Genomic DNA, 22,552 nt, shown 5'->3' with positions numbered 1-22,552 from the left:
ACATCTCTTGTGGTGTTCCTCAGGGTTCTAAACTAGGCCCAATCCTATATATAATTTACGCTAATAGCATTAGAGCACTGAAAAATTGTGAAGGCCCATTCCATTTCAAGACACCCGGTCCGCGCAGGACATGATTTTTGATTTCGATGAAATTTTAATATGTTGTTCTTTGGTCAAAATAATGAAACACATGTATTTTTTTTTTGCCTCAAAAAAACTTTTTTTCGGATTTATCGGCAATTGAATTCCATAAAATGCAGTCGGTATTTTATTCACCTATTTTTTCAACTGTCAAAAACTTTGTCAAAAATTAACCGATTCTCATGATTTTTTCCTTGAAATGTTCGCTATTATATTTATTTTATATAACAACATCATATAGTTTAAAAAAAAATTTTGTTTAGTATTTAGTAAAAATTTATGACTTTTTTCAAAAATTAATTTCTCAAAAAAGTGTTGCATTTTTTTGCTTAAACTTTTTCTATATTGATTGAACGATCCATATTTCAACTTGGCTAAATGCCTATTAGCCGAAACTTGTTGTTTTCGAGATATGAATTTTTAAATATTAAACATTTTTTCAACCCATTTATTGATGCAATTCATTACAGCATACAATAACTTTGTAAGAAATCAACAGAGTCTCATGATTTTTTCTTTGAAATGTTCGCTATTATATTTACTTTTATATAACTTTATAAACAATTGCATATAGTTACAAAAAAATAATTTTTTTAGTACTTAGTAAAATTTTATGACATTTTTTTTTTCAAAAATTAATATTTAAAAAAAACGGTTATTGTTTTTTGTTTTAACTTTTCCTGTATCGAGTAAGCAGTTTATGTTTCAACTTGGGTAAATATCCATTTGCTAACGCTCGTTGTTTTCGAAATATGAATTTTTGAATATTAATCTTTTTTTCCCATATATTAATGCATTACATATCAGCATACAAGGCGATCAATGCCAAATGCTTAAAATTAATTAAAATATCACATTTATTATTAAAAACGTTCATTTTTTGTTATTTTTCAGAACTACAGTGATTTTGTAGCAGGACATGGCAAAGGCTCTTGTGACGGCATTGTAGGTTTAGTGAAATATTTTGCCATATTCTGAAAAAAAAAAAAAAACAACAAATGAATGTTTTTAATAATAAATGTGATATTTTAATTAATTTTAAGCATTTGGCATTGAGCGCTTGTATGCTGATATGTAATACATTAATATGTGGGAAAAAAGGATTAATATTCAAAAATTCATATATAAATATAATATAAATTGCTCACTCGATATAGAAAAAGTTAAAACAAAAAACATTAACCGTTTTTTTGAAATATAAATTTTTGAAAAAAAAAGTCATAAATTTTTACTAAATACTAAAAAAATAATTTTTTTGTAACTACATGCAATTGCTTATAAATTTATATAAAATTAAAATATTTTTATTATATGCTGTAATGCATTGCATCAATAAATGGGTTGAAAAAATGTTTAATATTCAAAAATGCATATCTCGAAAACAACAAGTTTCGGCTAATAGGCATTTAGCCAAGTTGAAATATGAACTGTTCACTCAATATAGAAACAGTTTAAACAAATAAAAGTAACGTTTTTTGAGAAATTAATTTTTTAAAGAAGTCATAAATTTTAACTAAATACTAAACTATATGTTATTCTTTATAAAGTTATATAAAAGTAAATATAATAACGAACATTTCAAAGAAAAAATAATGAGAATCGGTTAATTTTTGACAAAGTTATCGACAGTTGAAAAATAGGTGAATAAAATACCGACTGCATTTTATGGAATTCAATTGCCGATAAATCCGAAAAAAAAAATTTTTTTAGGCAAAAAAAAAACACTTGTTTCATTACTTTGACCAAAGAACAACATATTAAAATTTCATCGAAATCAAAAATCATGTCCTGCGCGGACCGGGTGTCTTGAAAGGGAATGAGCCTGTAGTATTTGCATATGCAGATGACACAGCTGTTTTGGTACCGCATCGAGATCTGCAGGCCGCAATACAAATTATGCAAAGGAAATTAGATCTCACAGCAAAATGGTCGCATGATAATATGCTTACTATAAACGTATCAAAAACCAAGTTAGTGCACATTAGGCCTCCACACATTAGCCAAACATGAATTGAGCTTACCTTTCACGATTGCATGCATGAAAACCAGATACCCTGTGCATGCAACACGTTGATAGATACAGTTGACACTTATAAATATCTCGGTGTAATACTTGACGTAAACTTTGCATGGAATGCGCAAATATCACACCTGCAAAAGAAACTTCGATCCTCCTCTTACTTCTTAAAACATATGAGTTACTGCACCAGTTACGACGGTTTACATCAGGCATATTTAGCTCTATCGGAATCGTGTCTAAGACATGGGGTCACCGCATGTGGAAATTCAGCACACTGCAGGAAAGTCAAAATTTCATTTTGAAAATCCTGGCCAAGAAAAAAATATATACACCACAAATATTCAACTGAATAGCGCATTAAAAAATACTAGATGTAGCGCTATTTTTAAACTAACGGTTTTAAATGAACTTTATGAAGAAAATGAATTTAAAGTCCCACTATCTCACAGTCATTGCACGCGAAGGCGCCTGGAGAATAGACCAGTAGTACCAAAGTTTCTAAATAATTGTACAAAAAGATCTCTATGCGTGTTACTTTCCTCTCTTTTTAATGACCTATTTACCAAATAGTTTAACCAATTTACCAAATACATTGAAAAGAAAACAACTACTTAAAGATCATTTTAAAAGCTTATTATAATAAAGCTCTCAGCGTAAAAATATATATAAAGCCGACTATGGAAATTATGTATAAAAGCTCTTTAATATCACTTAATATTGTTTAAATAAAAATTTTGTAAAAATTCATGTTCACATTTTCACATAAATCTGTTATTTCATAATTGAAAATTTATGTACACATATTCTGTTAAATATTTGCATTTAAACCTGCAGAAAAGCACTTAAGCTTCGCGAGTTTTATCGTATGTTGTTTTTGTATTTGTAGCACCAGGAAAAGTTTAATAAATTCAATTCAATTCAATATAAATTGGTGAATTTTAGATTTGGGGTCCGTATTTTAGACGGAGGGAATATATAAATGGTATATATATTGGGTAACAAGAGTACTTACTCAGACATTTTTATGTAAAAGTAGTTTTTTAAAAGTATGTAGGGTGTGATCCTTTATTGTAATCTCCTCGCCCATTTTGTGTTGTTCCTCCTTTTTGTTGTAGTGTTGATGTTTTAATGTGTGTATGTGTTTTTATTAAATTGTGTTTATTTCCAATTTCAGTTTTCAACCTTTAATTTATTAAGAAATTGTATTTCTAATCTTTTTTCAAATGTGCACTTATATGGTTTTATTTTGTATGTACAAAACTTAATTTTGTGGTAATAAAAAAAATGTTTGATATGTTGGGAAATAATTTTTTTGTAACTACCCTAACGTGTAGCGCCTTATTTATTTTTGAGGTACACACGTGTATGTATGTTTTTTTTTTTGTTTTTTGATTAAACACTTTTATTTTTTTTATAAATTTAATTATTTTTCCACAAAATTTTATTTTCCTTTTATTCCTTCTTTTTTGGTGTTTCAGATGTTGCGATCACCTTTGTGTTGTATTTGTATACAAATTTTTTTTTCTGAAATTTTTTGATTTCTAAATTTATTTTTATTTTTTTTCTCTTCACGCCTTAGTGGTTTTTTGTGCACATGTATGTATATTTTTTAATGAAAATTTTTATTTTTTTTTTGGTTGTTTTATTTAGCACTTTTGTATTTTTTTTGTGCGAAAAAAAATATTTATAAAAAAATTCCCACTTTCTTCTCTGTTTCCTTTTTTTTCTCCAAAGGATTTTATTTTTTTCCCTTTTTCGTATTAAATTTTCTGATTTCAAAAAAATTTTATTTTTTTCACACACCTTAATATTGAAATTTCTTGTTGGTCTTTATGTATTTATGCATTTGTCAATATGTTCACATGACTTTGTAAAATTTGAATTTTGTTGTTAAGCACCTTTATGTGTTTTTTTTTGTACGTACCGACCGCGTTTTTATCTTTTTTTTTTTTGTAAATTTTATTTTCATTTGTTTTTGGGTCCCTGGTTGCATTTTTTCAACCCAAAAGGACCATGTATAATTTTCACTGTATAAACATTTAGCATTAAGCACTTTATTTAAAAAATTTGTGTATTTGTAATGCACAATTCAAACTAGGCACTTATTTGTATCTATGTATATAGATATATAGTTCACAATGTAAAACCTTTAATAAGGTATATAAAAACTCTTTAATTGCGCGATGGCGGGCGGGAAAAACTAAAAGAAAAATAACGACTTCGGCTCGGGCGATGTGTGTAGGCGGGTAGTTTAAGATCAACTAATTTGTTTGTGCACGGTAGTGGTCGGCAAGCACAACTGAGCTGCACTTGCGCGTGGCCGCACTGGCCGGGTGTTGCCAGACGGAGGGGTGCGGACTCAGTCGTAAAATTGGATCATGTCTTCAACACTGGATTACAGGCAAAATTTACATGCGACTCAGGAAAAGAAGTCCCGAGGATAACAATCTTATCACGCTAGAAGTGGGCGAAGTCGAAAAGGACTTCAAAAGCCTAAGAGGAAAAGGACAGGTTCGAGTAGGGGACGTCATCCCGTGTTAAAAGAGGACCAACAGCCAAATGGTGCTGCGCGTCTTACAGATAAACCTCCAACACAGTAAATATGGCGTTCACTACGCGCAAACGGAAGGACGGGTGCGAGCTGTAGTCATGGTAAGGAAACATCTTTATTCATATATGCTGTCTAATTACACTACTGAGGACCTCCTAGTGCTGGCCGTTGAGCAAAAGAATAAGCAGGCATTTATCCTGGCATCAGCGGCAGTTCCACCGATGGAGTGCAAGAGGCTAGTACAGGATATAGGGTTCCTTTTAATACATTATAAATTTTACTTTAAATTTATATACTTTGTAATTTCATTAATTTATTCAATAATTTTATTTTCATTTTGATATATTTCAAAAAATTTTCATTTTAATTGTAATTGATGAAAATATTTTTTGTGTGTTATCATTTTTAAATATTAAAAAAAATATATAAAAATTTAAATACTTTATATCTAAATAAAAAGTTTGTTCAATATCTACATTGGCGATCCTGCGAACAAACTAAATTTAAGAAGTTTCTCATCTGAACGGAGTGTGTGTGCGATTTTCGTGCCAGATGCAGCTTGTTAACACACACCTATATACATACATCCTGCTGGAGAAGTGAGACGCAAATATATAGCTCAGCTGGAAAATAAAGTGTCATATTTTTCATAGCTGAAAAGCGGGTTAGGTTAGGTTGAACTGGCCGGTCTATAGAGGCCTCACATAGACTGCATGTGTCCATAGTGTTACCAGAATGTGTTTGACGACCAAACGGAAGAACTCCAATCAGGTGCCAGGACATATGTTATATAATAACTCCGTCCGCTTGGCAAATACTAGAAGTTTTATAGGACCCAGCTTAATTGCTGCCTCAAGATCTGGCAACTCTGCTGCCGTCCCTAATTGCTGGGGCCTTAACCTGGCTAGCGCAGGACATGAACACAGAGGGTACTCGACCATTTCTTCCTGCAGGTCACACTTCCTAAACTTGCTGTTACTGAGGAAGCCTAACTTATGAGCATGTGACGCCAGAAGGCAGTGTCCAGTCAGTATGCCCATCGTGAGCCTTAAGTCTCCTTTCTTCAGAGATATGAGCCACTTTGTGAGTCTAATATAGTAGGCTTTGCACATGATCTTAGAAATTTTGCAGTCCACGCTTTTGTCCATGCCTTTCCTGCTTGATGGATCATATGCAACTCGTGTCTCCTTTTGATTTCTCCCAAACGGATTGGGACGTCTATCGCCGACTCGGCGAGTGCTGCACCGTTGCCAACTCATCGGCCTTTTCGTTACTTTTATCCCTTTATGACCGGGAACCCAGTAAAGATGTATGGTCCGGCCTGAGCGAAGTGTTTCCAATGATTCTTTTTGCATTCCAGAACATTTCTTGATGAAGTACTGTGTGTGATTATTGCCTTAAGCGCAGCCTGACTGTCAATATATAAATTCACGCGACTGCAGCTTAAGCACGCTTGCTTCAGAATTTCTGTTACTTTCTTCAATGCTATAATTTCCGCTTGAAAAAACGCTGCAGTAATCTGGCACCCTGTAGAATCTACTTATTTTTGGGTCGAGACAGTAAACAGCAAACCCAACCCTTTCCATTAATTTGGAACCATCCGTATAGACGTGTATAGCATGTTCTGCCATTTCTGCACCCTGGCATGAACCCTCCGGCTCAATTGTGGCCGAAGCTCAAGCACGGGACCATATATTCCGTTTGCCCGATATTAGATGGCGCTATACTGCTGTGGCCATAAGGCCTGTACTGGAGCTGCCCCGAGGCCTTAAGCCTTGTTGCCATTGCTAATGCGATGTATAGAATGGTATGCAATGCTGCTGTCGAGGTAGTTTTTAAGGCTCCCGTTATGCCAATCATTGATACTCTGCATACTAGGCCGGTTCGATTTGTGGGGAGGCAAAAAAATCGCCATTGCTCTGTGAAAATCATATTCTAGGCATCAAAATAAGAAACTTTGCCGAAGGAACCATACCTCTAAAACGAAATCTGATGTCCCCCAATTTGGATCGAACTTTTGGGTAGGGGCAAATTTTGAAAAATCCCACTTTGACCCATTTAGAGTGCTCCAATAGAGTCCAAATGTATGACCGACTCCCACTAACTTTGGAGGCCCGATCCACTGATGCCAGTGGCACACCCCCTGGAACCCCCCTGGGGGTTCACCATACAAACATTTCAAAAAATCGCCGGTTTTGCACTTTACACGAAAAAATCTGCGAAATGCCTATGTTTTTTCTTTTTGGAGTTTATTTTTCTCTTCAGAAATTTATTTTGTCAGACCATTTGTAAATGAAAAAATGAATTTAACTTAGTAAAAGAAAGGAAATTAAAAAAAATATTAGAAATTAGCGTTTTTACAATTTTTTAAAACCAAGGCATCACTGTGATGCATTTGCATTTCGTAAACATAGTTGTGTGGGTTTTTATTCAAGCGTTTTAAAAAATGAAGGTATCACTGTGACACAATTGCAGATCGTAAAATTGCTTGTGTTGTTTTTTTTAAGCCACCACAAGACACAGCAGGTAGAATTGAAATTACCATTTCATTCTTATTACCTCCTCTCGTAGACCATATATAACGCAACAGTTTTTGTGAATGCATTAAGTCGTTGTGAAGAACTCTAAGTGTGAAGTGCTAATTTCAGATAAAAAAATATTTAAAAAAAAATAATATGTGAAGTGACCATTCCAAATCAAAAAGTTTACAATGAATCCAGCATCCTCTACACCGCAAGATGAAGCAACTACATCAACAACTATCGAAAACCCAATGAGTCATATACCCAAGCATGATGTTACTGTTTTTGGTGTGTCTACTGATTTAACTGATCTTAATTTACCAACCCATCTGGATATCTTGAGATATTATTTTTACTTAAGCGAACGTGCTAAAACAGAACAAAAAAATTTTCCCATAAATCATTCACTATTCACGTACAAGATAAGTTGATTGGAATTTGGGAAAAACTTGGTATAGAAAAAATGCTGAAAAAAAGTATATTTAATAAATTGAATAAATTGCTTGACAAGTATCAAGAGCAAATCAAGAGAAGAAACAACACCCAACAATTTACAGAGTATGTAAAATCTCTGCAAACAATTTTTTACATTGGAACATGTAAATTCGATTTGAAGGCAGCTCCATGTGCATGCGGCTGGGTTCCCGAACGCCTCAAAGAGTTCATGCACGATCAACATAATCAGAGAAGACTAACAATGGATGCATTTATGATGGAAACTGAAGAGCAAGGAGCAACTTCTATGTCATCAATGCCAACATACTAAGATCCCGATGATTCAAAATACGCACCGCCACCGGTTCAAGAAGATATGGATAAAAGCACAAGTTCACAATACACAGAGAGATACGATTGTTTTAACTTTGCCTTGGTATGTGACAGATTTGGTGTGCCTGACAGAGTAGCATCAGCATTGGGAACCGCTCTTTTGCAAGATTTTCAAATTAAAGATAAGCATGGGAAACCTCTCATCATGGATAAATCGAAAGTTCGCAGAGAAAAAGAGAAATGCAGACAAGAAGTGCTTCGCAAACGGTTAGATGATACCAATTTGTTAGCGTTTTCATTCGATGGCAGACAAGATGATACTTTAACGATAGATAAAATTGATGAGAAATATCATACTAGGATGGTAAAGGAACCTCATCTTGTTATTTTGAGAGAACCCAATTATGAATTGATTGGTTACGTAAGACTGGAAAATGAAACCGCTGAATACAAAACAACGAAATTAAATGGGTTTTTCAACGATAAAAATATATCACTGGATGCATTAATTGGAATATGCACTGACGGTGAGCCAACAAAAACTGGCCCACACGGTGGAATTATACGACGATTCGAATTGCTGTTAAAAAGACCATTGCATTGATTCGTTTGCCTTCTACACTTCAACGAACTTCCGTTTCGGCATTTGTTTGAAGCTTTGGATAAATCAACCAGCACTGGACCAAGATCGGCAACCGGAAAACTGAGCCGTCAAATCGAAACTTGTGAAACTCTTCCGATAAGTTATTGCTATCACTCATTTATTATAATTGTCAAACATTTTTTTGGTGGACGGCTTCCAGAAAATTGAGTTGCAAAATATGCCCCCTGCTCCAGAAAAAATTGAATTTTCCACCGATTCGAAGCCTTATACGACATGGCCCATGCAATTTCTAGCGGCGTGGTTCCGGTGGATCTGGCTAACATCAAACCAGGGAAAATTGTACATTCTCGGTGGCTCAACAAGGCCGCTAGATTATTGCGATTATATGTGACAACGGAAAATCCAAATGCAAATTTAAGAATTCTGGTTGAATTTATAATTAAATGTTATATGCCAATGTACTTCAATATCAAGTATTACAGCTCTGTCGTGTACGGCAGTGCATTATTTTTCAAGTTCATTGGTTGGTCACGATTTCCAGAACCTCGTTTACGTAAAATTGTCAATCAAGTAATTAAAGATAATTCATATTATGCTCATTCGGAAAATATCTTGTTATCAATGTTGTTTGATGATAGCAAAGAAAAGCGCGACTGTGCCATCAAGAAAATTCTACGCTATCGAACCGATGTTGAGGATCCAATGGAACTTAGAATTTATAAAAAAACAGATATAAACTTTAATTGCACAAGTTCTACGGAAATGATCAATTGGAATGATATAAATACCGTATTTGAACCACCATTCACGCGAAGCATTCCGTACGATACATTGAGAGGAAAGAATATTTAAATCAAGATGATCCACCGTTTAATGATCCAAAATTCCATCACACATACAAGGAACGGAACGACATGTTCAATTGCTAGCTAGCGTTTCCAAACGGGTTATACCGGAAAATGTAGAGGCTGTTATGGCGACGACATTAGAGAGCCGTGCAAAATTGCCCAGACTTGAAAGTAAAAAGACTTCAAGCAATAATTTTTTTTAGTTTCTTTTCTATAACTCACTTAAATAAATTTTTTCATTTACATATGTTCTGAATAAATAAATTTCTTAAGAGAAAAAATAGATATTATTATAAATAAATAATAAATATTATTATAAATAAATAAATAAAAATAAAGAAAAAACATAGCCATTTAGCCGATTTTTTCATGTAAAGCGCAAAACCGGCGATTTTTTGAAATGTTTGTATGGTGAACCCCCACGGGGGTTCCAGGGGGTCTGCCACTGGCATCGGTGGGTCGGGCCTCCAAAGTTAGTGGGGGTCGGTCATTCATTTGGACTCGATTGGAGCACTCTAAATGGGTCAAAGTGGGATTTTTCAAAATTTGCCCCTACCCAAAAGTTCGACCCAAATTGGGGGACACCAGAATTCGTTTTAGAAGTATGGTTCCTTCGGCAAAGTTTCTTATTTTGATCCCTAGAATACGATTTTTACAGAGCAATGAGCGATTTTTAAATCGACCCGCCATACTGCATACCCTCTTAAGTTTTTTAGTATACGTACTTTTTTGTATGGCTGTCCACAAAACAAGAACCCCATATTAAAGTATGGGTTTGAAAATTGCCGTAAATACACAATGAGAGTGTTTGGGTGATAGGCCCTACGTTCATTCTAGCATCCTTTTGCATGCATAGAATGCCGCGGAAGCTTTCTTAGCTCTCTCTTCCACATGGAGTTTCCACGACAACTTACTATCTAGTTGAGCTGTTTGTCCACTTCTATTATCTCCGCCTCTACGTTTTTTACCCTCTTCTTTTTCTGCTACTTCCAGGCACTCGTAGTCTTTTTCCACCTCTCCTGCTTTTAGCATGTTTTGGTTTTTCTTAAATTTTTCAGCTCCATTCATTTTCTCGTGCACCTCTGCCACTGCGCCTTTTCCCCATCATTTGACGCTACTTTGTGGTGATGGAGGTCCTATTCTACCTCCACTGCTTTTAGCGTATTGGGGTTATTGTCTTGAGGACTCCCCTTTTTAAGGCGCAAGAATATGCTACCTGCGCCCCAGGACATCTTCCCAAGCTATGAGTGCAACAGATCCTCCGATTCCTTATTAATTTGGAGGATGTGGTACTGGCCCCCTCCACGGGTCTGGATACGTGGAGTACCCTCCAATCCCCTGTTGGTATGTTCGGGTTCTGCCGCTGCAGAATGATGACCGTGTCCTCCGCCTTCACCACTGGGGGGCTCCAAACCCTGGCCTTTGGTATCGTGGGAATAAGTGCTCTATCTACCACCTTCAACCTTGCGCCATCTTATTTTTGAAGGTCTGGAACAACTCTTTGCAGCCATTATAAAGTCGCCTTATTTGTACAGGTCATCAGTTTAACCCCATTGTGTCATCCAGCTGTTTCGATGGCTGGTAGCGGTCTGTTTGGTTCATCATGCATCATTTTGATCATAATACTGATCAGCTCACCTTCTACGGATCTCCACCTTTCGGTTGACATCTGCCCATTGGGGACGCTGCAATCTGTTAATGCCACAGTCAGAGACTGCTTCGTAACTTCTCTCATCTTCTTCTCGGTGAAAACCGGAGACTCAGGGTTAGCTCCCTTTAGTATCATCGAGTAAGTTGGAGTCTGATTTTTATCTTCTTTAGCTTATTAACACTCGTGTCTTTGCTTCTCGAGCCGTTATTGCCTTCCTCTTCCTGTGTTACAGCTTTTAGGGTACATGGCTTTCCAGTACTTGTATTTCCCTTTTCGATCCGCTTTGCATATTTTGAGGTTTGGTTCCTGTCATTCCGGCTAAGTTGCCTCCTGGTTCCTGGACTGGGACATTTATCCTCCCCCTTCTGCCTCTTAAAAGCAGGCTTGTCAGGTTCAGCCGATCGCTTCCTCTTGCCTCTAGGGGCTTCTTCCTTTTCGATGAGGTTGCAAAATTGAGGGTTGTTCCCAGCAAGGCTTTCGTCTGTGAATTGTCTTCGACATTCTTCCACTGTCTCATGGGCCCATACCAAGCGATTGCTCTCATCATTAGTTGAGTGAACCACTAGGCCCAAACGCTGCATAATTCTTTATGCAGCCCGATATTTTTAGAGGGTTCCGTCCAGCTCCCTATCTCGTTGTTCCCGTTCTAACCTTAATTCTTTGTCCGGGCTAGTATACCGCTCCTTTACCGAGCGCACTGACTGCACACTATCATCGCTATCCGCGTCCGAGTCATCGCGATTTCCTCTTCCCCGGCTTGGGACGTCATCGCCTTTTCCTTCGCATCCTTACTTTCTCTTAAAGTGTTTGAGTTCATCTTGGTCGTACGACCACCTCCTCGCAAGGCGGGCTCAGCGGTCTAATGTTGAAAATGGGGATTAAAACCGTCCGCCACAACAGCGCTCCTTGCTGTGGTAAGGCCATCATTACTTCCCGAGGCGGACGGTATTGGGAAGGCTCCGTTCAAATACAGCCGAATATATCCCCTGGCTGCAAATCGTCCAATAGGCACGGTCCGCATAACACCCCGGATTAGGGGGTTGGCAGTTAAACAAAATTTAAAAGCGGGACTATAACATAAAAAAGCTAAATTTCTGCATGAAAACATAAAAATTAAGTGATATTTAATCGGTACAATAAAACGGAATACGAAGATAAATAAAAGATTCAACAAGGGAGAAGTTAAAAAAAATTTTACAGAAATCAAACGTCGCAGTGCCGATAATAAGGAAAAAGCTGAAACGTCATCCACAAAAAAAATTATTTCCACATCTCCGGATATCTACATACGTAGTCATATTGATAGACGTCTTCTGCACCGAAAATACAGCACATCGAGCGGCCCAAAAGCCATTGCATAAACATTAGTTACAGAAAGCATTTTAACAACAATATACCAAGAACGAAATCAGCTTCCTGCAGTAAAACAATTATTTTATTTTGGTGAGCAGTCATATTTATTTTGTATGTGTGTATGCATATATTTTATTTATGTACGTATGCAGATATATAGATATATTTTAAATTTATTTCGTCGTTGTAAACTCTCTCTCTAAATTATCTACTTAAAACATTTTCGAAATTCATAACATAATTACTGGTTCATTTTATTCGTGAACTCTCTTTTTCATATAATTCAACATGTTTCGTTCACCACAACATAATACACAAACATCTACTAACAATTTAAACGAGTCTTTTATAGATTTACCAAATGACACTTTTCAACAACAAATAATAAATCCATATGAAAACGTAAGTCAAAATGAAATTTCGACAGGTCCAGTCAAACTTCCACAATTTTTTCCGGAGGCATGGTTTATTCATGCCGAAACGCAATTTAGTACTTAAAACATTACGCAAGAAAACACTGAATACGAACACATCAATACAGCACTTCCACGGGAAGTGATAATGACTGCTTTTGATTTTATTCAAAATCCCCCTATTAAAAACAAATTTACCGAACTTAAAAAAGTGTTGATAGAAAAACACTCACTTAGCGAAAATTCGAAACTTGATAAAATTTTAAGCTTTTCTGAGATGGGTGATCGGAAGCCCTCAGAATTTTACCGTTCTTTAACTGTATTAGCCGGGTAAAATTTTAGCGAAAATATTTTTTAAAAAATGTTGGATGCCTAAACTTCCTAAAAATTTGATTGTGATTTTCGCTAGTTCGAGTTCTAGTAATATTACCGCATTGTAACAAATTTAGTGAAATTCCGCTTATTTAACACCTTATGCTAACGTTCGAATCGCTAAACTGTTGAATAAAACACTCCAATATTCTGTATTGCAAATTGGGCTTTATTAGACTACTTCAAAAGTACTTCACAATTAAACTTTACTTCGCAACTTATAGCGTGCTTAAATCAAACTGAATACTGACTACTCTGCTTGTGCTGTTTTATACTTTCTGCCCAAATGTCTAGACGTTTCCTCTTCTAGAATCCTCTACCTGGTCACCAACCATACGCGCGTGTATTTGTAGTTTGTAACCATATGCGTGTGTATATGTGAGTACTACTTCGACTGATAATGACATGCATTTGTGAGTATCTCTCTGCTGCTTGTATGTATGTGTACATAATGAGTAATGTGTATATGTAGCTTGCTTTAAGGTTTTTGTTGTTGTGCACTTATTTAGTGATGTGAATATTCGTCACACTGCCCTCCACCTAATTCTGATCGTCCCGATCAAACAAATCGTTCGATCTAACCGCTTCTAGCCTCCCCAAATGAAGCAACCTTCTATTTCGTCGTTTCCTAATGGTTTTTATGCGGTAGATGGTATCACTGATCCTCTTCATGACTTTGTACGGGCCTTCCCAACTGTACCAAAATTTGGATGGAACAGCTTTCCGCCGGTGAGGGTTGTATAGCACTACCAAATCTCCCTCCAAGAAATCTTCCGAATTATTTTTCTTGTCATACCTATGTTTCATCCTACTACTCATTATCCTGGACCGTTCCCTCACACTTTGTTTTTTGGCCAATTAACTACTTTTTAGGGCTTGATCTTGACGGATTGGCTTTGCATAATCAGTATAGTGATGACCTTTCACAAGAGTAGTGCGCGCTGGCTTGAAACCACCCTTGCATTCTTTCTGGAAAATTCTTTCGTTCGTTTTATTGCGTCCCTTAGGGTTTGTCAATACCGGGGTTTTTCTCGCAGGTACCATCGGTTTTGATTTGTTTAGACCATTCGTTCCGTCAACCCTTGCCCGATCTGCTGCCTTTGACTTTTGTGGTTTTTGTCGAATCTCTTTCACCAGCACTCGCTTACTGCTGAACCCTTGTGGCACATCCTTGTTCTTATACTCCTTCTCTGCATATCGATCCTGATGTCATATTCAACTAAGAAATCCACTCCCAATATGACTTCATCAACGATCTCTGCTACAACGAATTTGTGTAGAACCATGACCTCCCCAATTAAGACTTCACATAACACTTCTCTCTGGACTTGGTTATACTCGCCCGCAGTCGTAAGCAATCTTGCTCCAGGTAATGGCTTTACTTTCCTGTTGACCAAATCAGATCGAATTAAAGAATGAAAATCGCCCGTATCTACAGTCAGTACACGCTCTTTGCCATCCACATTTCCTTCGACGGTTAGACTGCACGACTTCCTTCAAATTTGCGAGATATGTATCAAATTACATTCAATAGCTGGAGCAAGTTCTCGATCTTTCATCTCCTCCAGCTTTGTGTTTACGACCAGCCAAGTTGGAGCTACCAGGACCGGTGCTGCAATGACGTGCAATGTGACTTGGGTTACCGCACGTAAAACACTTCATAACTCCAGCATTTTTCTGCTGTGATCCCTTCAGTGCTTCGAAAATTGTGTCTACCCAATCCGGCCTTTCCACTTCCACGCAATGAGCTTTTAATGCGGGCTTACTCAAAAGTGACACTGGTTCCTGAGTCAGTGCATGGAATACCGTTTCAGCGAATGTTGGCTTTGGCTTCGCATATGTAGCTCGTTTCGTTTCAACATCCCGTACTCCATTTATAAAGCTCTGAAATTTAACCCTCTCGGTGTATTCCACGGGTGCGCCTGCATTTGCGAGATGAGCCAATCTTTCAACATCCGACGCAAACTCCTGCAAAGTCTCATTCGCTTTTTGGTAACGGTTTTGCAACTCACATTGGTATATCTGTTTTCTATGCTCGCTTCCATAACGTCTCTCGACAGCGGCCATCAATGCTTCATAATTGTTCCGTTCATACTCTGGAATAGTTTGGAAGATTTCAGCTGCACGACCTTTCAATGTCACGAACAGTGCAGCAACTTTATCGTCCTCACTCCAGTTATTAACCGCTGACGTCTTCTCGAATTGAAGCTTAAATACTTGGAAAGGAGCAGAATCGTCAAAAGATGAAGTTTTTACCTTCGGATTGCTCGCTGGAACAGCTAGGCGATTTAGTTGTAACTGCTGCATAAGACCTTTCAACGCTTCTATCTCGGCATCAATTTTGTCCTCGTGTTGTAAAATTTTTACATCCTGTTCTTCCAGTTTCGCAAAGAGCTGCGATGATACCTGTTCCGAAATTTGTGTCGACATTTCAGATATACGTGCCTCTTGCGCTTCCAGTTGAGATGACATATATGTCTTCTGTTCTTCCAATTGGGATGACATTTGTGACTACATTTCTGAAATGCGTGCCTCCTGTGACTCCAGCTGAAATGCCATTGTCGATGTTTGTGCAGATATTGCAGCCAATATCATGTTAAAATCTGTGCTCGTGCACTGTCTGCAATATTTCGTTTCTTTCTTCCATTTTTGTTGTTGTCTTGTCGCTTAAACTTACTCGTCAGCATTGATTCCTTTAAATATCATAGCTACCCTCAGTTGTCTTTTTAGCTAGGATTTATTGCCAATAGAAGCCAATCCACGGACTTCCAACTCCTCCCTCAGTTGCTGGATATTCAATTAACTCGACTTTGCCATGTCCAAGTTGTATTCGCAATCTTCGGAATTTATTCAACAATTATTCTTCTGACACCAATCGTAACGAATTTAGTGAAATTCCGCTTATTTCACACCTTCTGCTAACGTTCGAATCGCTAAACTGTTGAATGAAACACTCCAATGTGCTGTATTGTAAAATGGTCTTTATTAGACTACTTTCAAAGTACTTCACAATTAAACTTCACTTCGCAACTGATAGCGTGCTTAAATCAAACTGATTACTGACTACTCTGCTTGTGCTGCTTTTATACTCTCTGCCCAAATATCTAGACGTTTGCTCTTCTAGAACCCTCTACCTTGTTACCAGCCATACGCGCTTGTATTTGTAGCGTGTAACCATATGCGTGTGTATATGTGAGAACTACTTCGGCTGATGATGACATGCGTTTGTGAGTATCTCTCTGCTGTTTGTATGTATGTGTGTACATGATGATTTATGTTTTTATGTAGCTTGCTTTAAGGTTTTTGTTGCTGTGCACTTATTTAGAGATGTGAATATTCGTCACACTGCCCTCCACCTAAGTCTGATCGTCCCGATCAAACAAATCGTTCGTTCTAACCGCTGCTAGCCTCCCCAAATGAACCACCCTTCTATTTCGTCGTTTCCTAATGGTTTTTATGCGGTAGATGGTATCACTGATCCTCTTCATGGACTTTGTACGGGCCTTCCCAACTGTACCAAAATTTGGATGGAACAGCTTTCCGCCGGTGAAGGTTGTATAGCACTACCAAATCTCCCTCCAAGAAATCTTCCGAATTATTTTTCTTGTCATACCTATGTTTCATCCTACTACTCATTATCCTGGACCGTTCCCTCACACTCTGTTTTTTGGCCAATTAACTAATTCGTAGGGCTTGATCTTGACGGATTGGCTTTGCATAATCAGTATCGTGATGACGTTTCACAACAGTAGTGCGCGCACATCGAGCGGCTACTCTGATCTCCTCATCAGCAAAACCATCAAAAGCCATTGTAGAAACATTAGTTACAGATATCATTTTAACAACAACATACCAAGAACGAAATCAGCTTCCTGCAGTAAAACAATTATTTTATTTTGGTGAGCAGTCATATTTATTTTGTATGTGTGTATGCATATATTTTATTTATGTACGTATGCAGATATATAGATATATCATAAATTTATTTCGTCGTTGTAAACTCGCTCTTTAAATTATCTACTTAATACATTTTTGAAATTCATAACATAATTACTGGTTCATTTTACGGGTTTATTCGTGAACTCTCTTTTTCATATAATTCAACATGTTTCGTTCACCACAACATAATACACAAACATCTACTAACAATTTAAACGACTCTTTGATAGATTTACCAAATGTAATTTTCAACAACAAATAATAAATCCATATGAAAACGTAAGTCAAAATGAAATTTCAACAGGTCCAGTCAAACTTCCACAATTTTTTCCGGAGGCATGGTTTATTCATGCCGAAACGCAATTTAGTACTTAAAACATTACGCAAGAAAACACTAAATACGAACACATCAATACAGCACTTCCACGGGAAGTGATAATGACTGCTTTGGATTTTATTCAAAATCCCCCCATTAAAAACAAATTTACTGAACTTAAAAAAGTGTTGATAGAAAAACACTCACTTAGAGAAAATTCGAAACTTGATAATATTTTAAGCTGTTCTGAGATGGGTGATCGGAAGCCCTCAGAATTTTACCGTTCTTTCACTGTATTAGTCGGGTAAAATTTTAGCGAAAATATTTTTTAAAAAATGTTAGATGCCTAAACTTCCTAAAAATTTGATTGTGATTTTCGCTAGTTCGAGTTCTAGTAATATTACCGTATTGTAACAAATTTAGTGAAATTCCGCTTATTTAACACCTTATGATAACGTTCGAATCGCTAAACTGTTGAATAAAACACTCCAATATTCTGTATTGCAAAATGGGCTTTATTAGACTACTTCAAGAGTACTTCACAATTAAACCAAGGCATCACTGTGATGCATTTGCATGTCGTAAACATAGTTGTGTGGGTTTTTATTCAACCGTTTTAAAAAATGAAGGTATCACTGTGACACAATTGCAGATCGTAAAATTGCTTGTGTTGTTTTTTTTAAGCCACCACAAGACACAGCAGGTAGAATTGAAATTACCATTTCATTCTTATTACCTCCTCTCGTAGACCATATATAACGCAACAGTTTTTGTGAATGCATTAAGTCGTTGTGAAGAACTCAAAGTGTGAAGTGCTAATTTCAGATAAAAAAATATTTAAAAAAAAATAATAAGTGAAGTGACCATTCCAAATCAAAAAGTTTACAATGAATCCAGCATCCTCTACACCGCAAGATGAAGCAACTACATCAACAACTATCGAAAACCCAATGAGTCATATACCCAAGCATGATGTTACTGTTTTTGGTGTGTCTACTGATTTAACTGATCTTAATTTACCAACCCATCTGGATATCTTGAGATATTATTTTTACTTAAGCGAACGTGCTAAAACAGAACAAAAAAATTTTCCCATAAATCATTCACTATTCACGTACAAGATAAGTTGATTGGAATTTGGGAAAAACTTGGTATAGAAATAATGCTGAAAAAAAGTGTATTTAATAAATTGAATAAATTGCTTGACAAGTATCAAGAGCAAATCAAGAGAAGCAACAACACCCAACAATTTACAGAGTATGTAAAATCTCTGGAAACAATTTTTTACATTGGAACATGTAAATGCGATTTGAAGGCAGCTCCATGTGCATGCGGCTGGGTTCCCGAACGCCTCAAAGAGTTCATGCACGATCAACATAATCAGAGAAGACTAACAATGGACGCATTTATGATGGAAACTGAAGAGCAAGGAGCAACGTCTATGTCATCAATGCCAACATACTAAGATCCCGATGATTCAAAATACGCACCGCCACCGGTTCAAGAAGATATGGATAGAAGCACAAGTTCACAATACACAGAGAGATACGATTGTTTTAACTTTGCCTTGGTATGTGACAGATTTGGTGTGCCTGACAGAGTAGCATCAGCATTGGGAACCGCTCTTTTGCAAGATTTTCAAATTAAAGATAAGCATGGGAAACCTCTCATCATGGATAAATCGAAAGTTCGCAGAGAAAAAGAGAAATGCAGACAAGATGATACTTTAACGATAGATAAAATTGATGAGAAATATCACACTAGGATGGTAAAGGAACCTCATCTTGTTATTTTGAGAGAACCCAATTATGAATTGATTGGTTACGTAAGACTGGAACATGAAACCGCTGAATACAAAACAACCAAATTAAATGGGTTTTTCAACGATAAAAATATATCACTGGATGCATTAATTGGAATATGCACTGACGGTGAGCCAACAAAAACTGGCCCACACGGTGGAATTATACGACGATTCGAATTGCTGTTAAAAAGACCATTGCATTGGTTCGTTTGCCTTCTACACTTCAACGAACTTCCGTTTCGGCATTTGTTTGAAGCTTTGGATAAATCAACCAGCACTGGACCAAGATCGGCAACCGGAAAACTGAGCCGTCAAATCGAAACTTGTGAAACTCTTCCGATAAGTTATTGCTATCACTCATTTATTATAATTGTCAAACATTTTTTTGGTGGACGGCTTCCAGAAAATTGAGTTGCAAAATATGCCCCCTGCTCCAGAAAAAATTGAATTTTCCACCGATTCGAAGCACTTATACGACATGGCACATGCAATTTCTTGCGGCGTGGTTCCGGTGGATCTGGCTAACATCAAACCAGGGAAAATTGTACATTCTCGGTGGCTCAACAAGGCCGCTAGATTATTGCGATTATATGTGACAACGGAAAATCCAAATGCAAATTTAAGAATTCTGGTTGAATTTATAATTAAATGTTATATGCCAATGTACTTCAATATCAAGTATTACAGCTCTGTCGTGTACGGCAGTGCATTATTTTTCAAGTTCATTGGTTGGTCACGATTTCCAGAACCTCGTTTACGCAAAATTGTCAATCAAGTAATTAAAGATAATTCATATTATGCGCATTCGGAAAATATCTTGTTATTAATGTTGTTTGATGATAGCAAAGAAAAGCGCGACTGTGCCATCAAGAAAATTCTACGCTATCGAACCGATGTTGAGGAGCCAATGGAACTTAGAATTTATAAAAAAACAGATATAAACTTTAATTGCACAAGTTCTACGGAAATGATCAATTGGAATGATATAAATACCGTATTTGAACCACCATTCACGCGAAGCATTCCGTACGATACATTGAGAGGAAAGAATATTTAAATGAAGATGATCCACCGTTTAATGATCCAAAAATTCCATCACACATACAAGGAAGGGAACGACATGTTCAATTGCTAGCTAGCGTTTCCAAACGGGTTATACCGGAAAATGTAGAAGCTGTTATGGCTGATTTTTTCATGTAAAGCGCAAAACCGGCGATTTTTTGAAATGTTTGTATGGTGAACCCCCACGGGGGTTCCAGGGGGTCTGCCACTGGCATCGGTGGATCGGGCCTCCAAAGTTAGTGGGGGGTCGGTCATTCATTTGGACTCGATTGGAGCACTCTAAATGGGTCAAAGTGGGATTTTTCAAAATTTGCCCCTACCCAAAAGTTCGACCCAAATTGGGGGACACCAGAATTCGTTTTAGAAGTATGGTTCCTTCGGCAAAGTTTCTTATTTTGATCCCTAGAATACGATTTTCACAGAGCAATGAGCGATTTTTAAATCGACCCGCCATACTGCATACCCTCTTAAGTTTTTTAGTATACGTACTTTTTTGTATGGCTGTCCACCAAACAAGAACAGCCATATTAAAGTATGGGTTTGAGAATTGCCGTAAATACACAATGAGAGTGTTTGGGTGATAGGCCCTACGTTCATTCTAGCATCCTTTTGCATGCATAGAATGCCGCGGAGGCTTTCTTTGCTCTCTCTTCCACATGGAGTTTCCACGACAACTTACTATCTAGTTGAGCTGTTTGTCCACTTCTAATATCTCCGCCTCTACGTTTTTTACCCTCTTCTTTTTCTGCTACTTCCAGGTACTCGTAGTCTTTTTCCACCTCTCATGCTTTTAGCATGTTTTGGTTTTTCTTAAATTTTACAGCTCCATTCATTTTCTCGTGCACCTCTGCCATTGCGCCTTTTCCCCATCATTTGACGCTACTTTGTGGTGATGGAGGTCCTATTCTACCTCCACTGCTTTTAGCGTATTGGGGTTATTGTCCTGAGGACTCCCCTTTTTAAGGCGCAAGAATATGCTACCTGCGCCCCGGACATCTTCCCAAGCTATGAGTGCAACAGATTCTCCGATTCCTTATTAATTTGGAGGATGTGGTACTGGCCCCCTACACGGGTGTGGATACGTGGAGTACCCTCCAGTCCCCTGTTGGTATGTTCGGGTTCTGCCGCTGCATAATGATGACCGTGTCCTCCGCTTTCACCACTCGGGGGATCCAAACCCTGGCCTTTGGTATCGTGGGAATAAGTGCTCTATCTACCACCTCCAACCTTGCGCCATCTTATTTTTGAAGGTCTGGAACAACTCTTTGCAGCCATTATAAAGTCGCCTTATTTTTACAGGTCATCAGTTTAACCCCACTGTGTCATCCAGCTGTTTCGAAGGCTGGTAGCGGTCTGTTTGGTTCATCATGCATCATTTTGATCATAATACTGATCAGCTCACCTTCTACGGATCTCCACCTTTCGGTTGACATCTGCCCATTGGGGACGCTGCAATCTGTTAATGCCATCTCTCTCATCTTCTTCTCGGTGAAAACCGGAGACTCAGCGTTAGCTCCCTTTAGTATCATCGAGTAAGTTGGAGTCTGATTTTTATCTTCTTTAGCTTATTAACACTCGTGTCTTTGCTTCTCGAGCCGTTATTGCCTTCCTCTTCCTGTGTTACAGCTTTTAGCGTACATGGCTTTCCAGTACTTGTATTTCCCTTTTCGATCCGATTTGCATATTTTGAGGTTTGGTTCCTGTCATTCCGGCTAAGTTGCCTCCTGGTTCCTGGACTGGGACATTTATCCTCCCCCTTCTGCCTCTTAAAAGCAGGCTTGTCAGGTTCAGCCGATCGCTTCCTCTTGCCTCTAGGGGCTTCTTCCTTTTCGATGAGGTTGCAAAATTGAGGGTTGTTCCCAGCAAGGCTTTCGTCTGTGAATTGTCTTCGACATTCTTCCACTGTCTCATGGGCCCATACCAAGCGATTGCTCTCATCATTAGTTGAGTGAAACACTGGGCCCAAACGCTGCATAATTCTTTATGCAGCCCGATATTTTTAGAGGGTTCCGTCCAGCTCCCTATCTCGTTGTTCCCGTTCTAACCTTAGTTCTTTGTCCGGGCTAGTATACCGCTCCTTTACCGAGCGCACTGACTGCACACTATCATCGCTATCCGCGTCCGAGTCATCGCGATTTCCTCTTCCCCGGCTTGGGACGTCATCGCCTTTTCCTTCGCATCCTTACTT

The 22,552-nt window shown here is 37.6% G+C and overlaps 1 protein-coding gene across 1 annotated transcript in view; it reads left to right on the top strand.

Moving 5' to 3' along the window:
- The window catches only part of LOC137235148 (glutamate receptor ionotropic, kainate 1-like), a 2,828,327-nt gene that overhangs the window by 1,788,462 nt on the left and 1,017,313 nt on the right, over nucleotides 1-22,552 (top strand). The window lies entirely within an intron of this gene.

The sequence above is a fragment of the Eurosta solidaginis genome, chromosome X (assembly GCF_040869045.1).
Source record: "Eurosta solidaginis isolate ZX-2024a chromosome X, ASM4086904v1, whole genome shotgun sequence".
Lineage (NCBI taxonomy): Eukaryota > Metazoa > Arthropoda > Insecta > Diptera > Tephritidae > Eurosta > Eurosta solidaginis.
The sequence above is the reverse complement of the archived record's forward strand: the minus strand, read 5'-3'. Positions and strand labels throughout refer to the sequence as shown.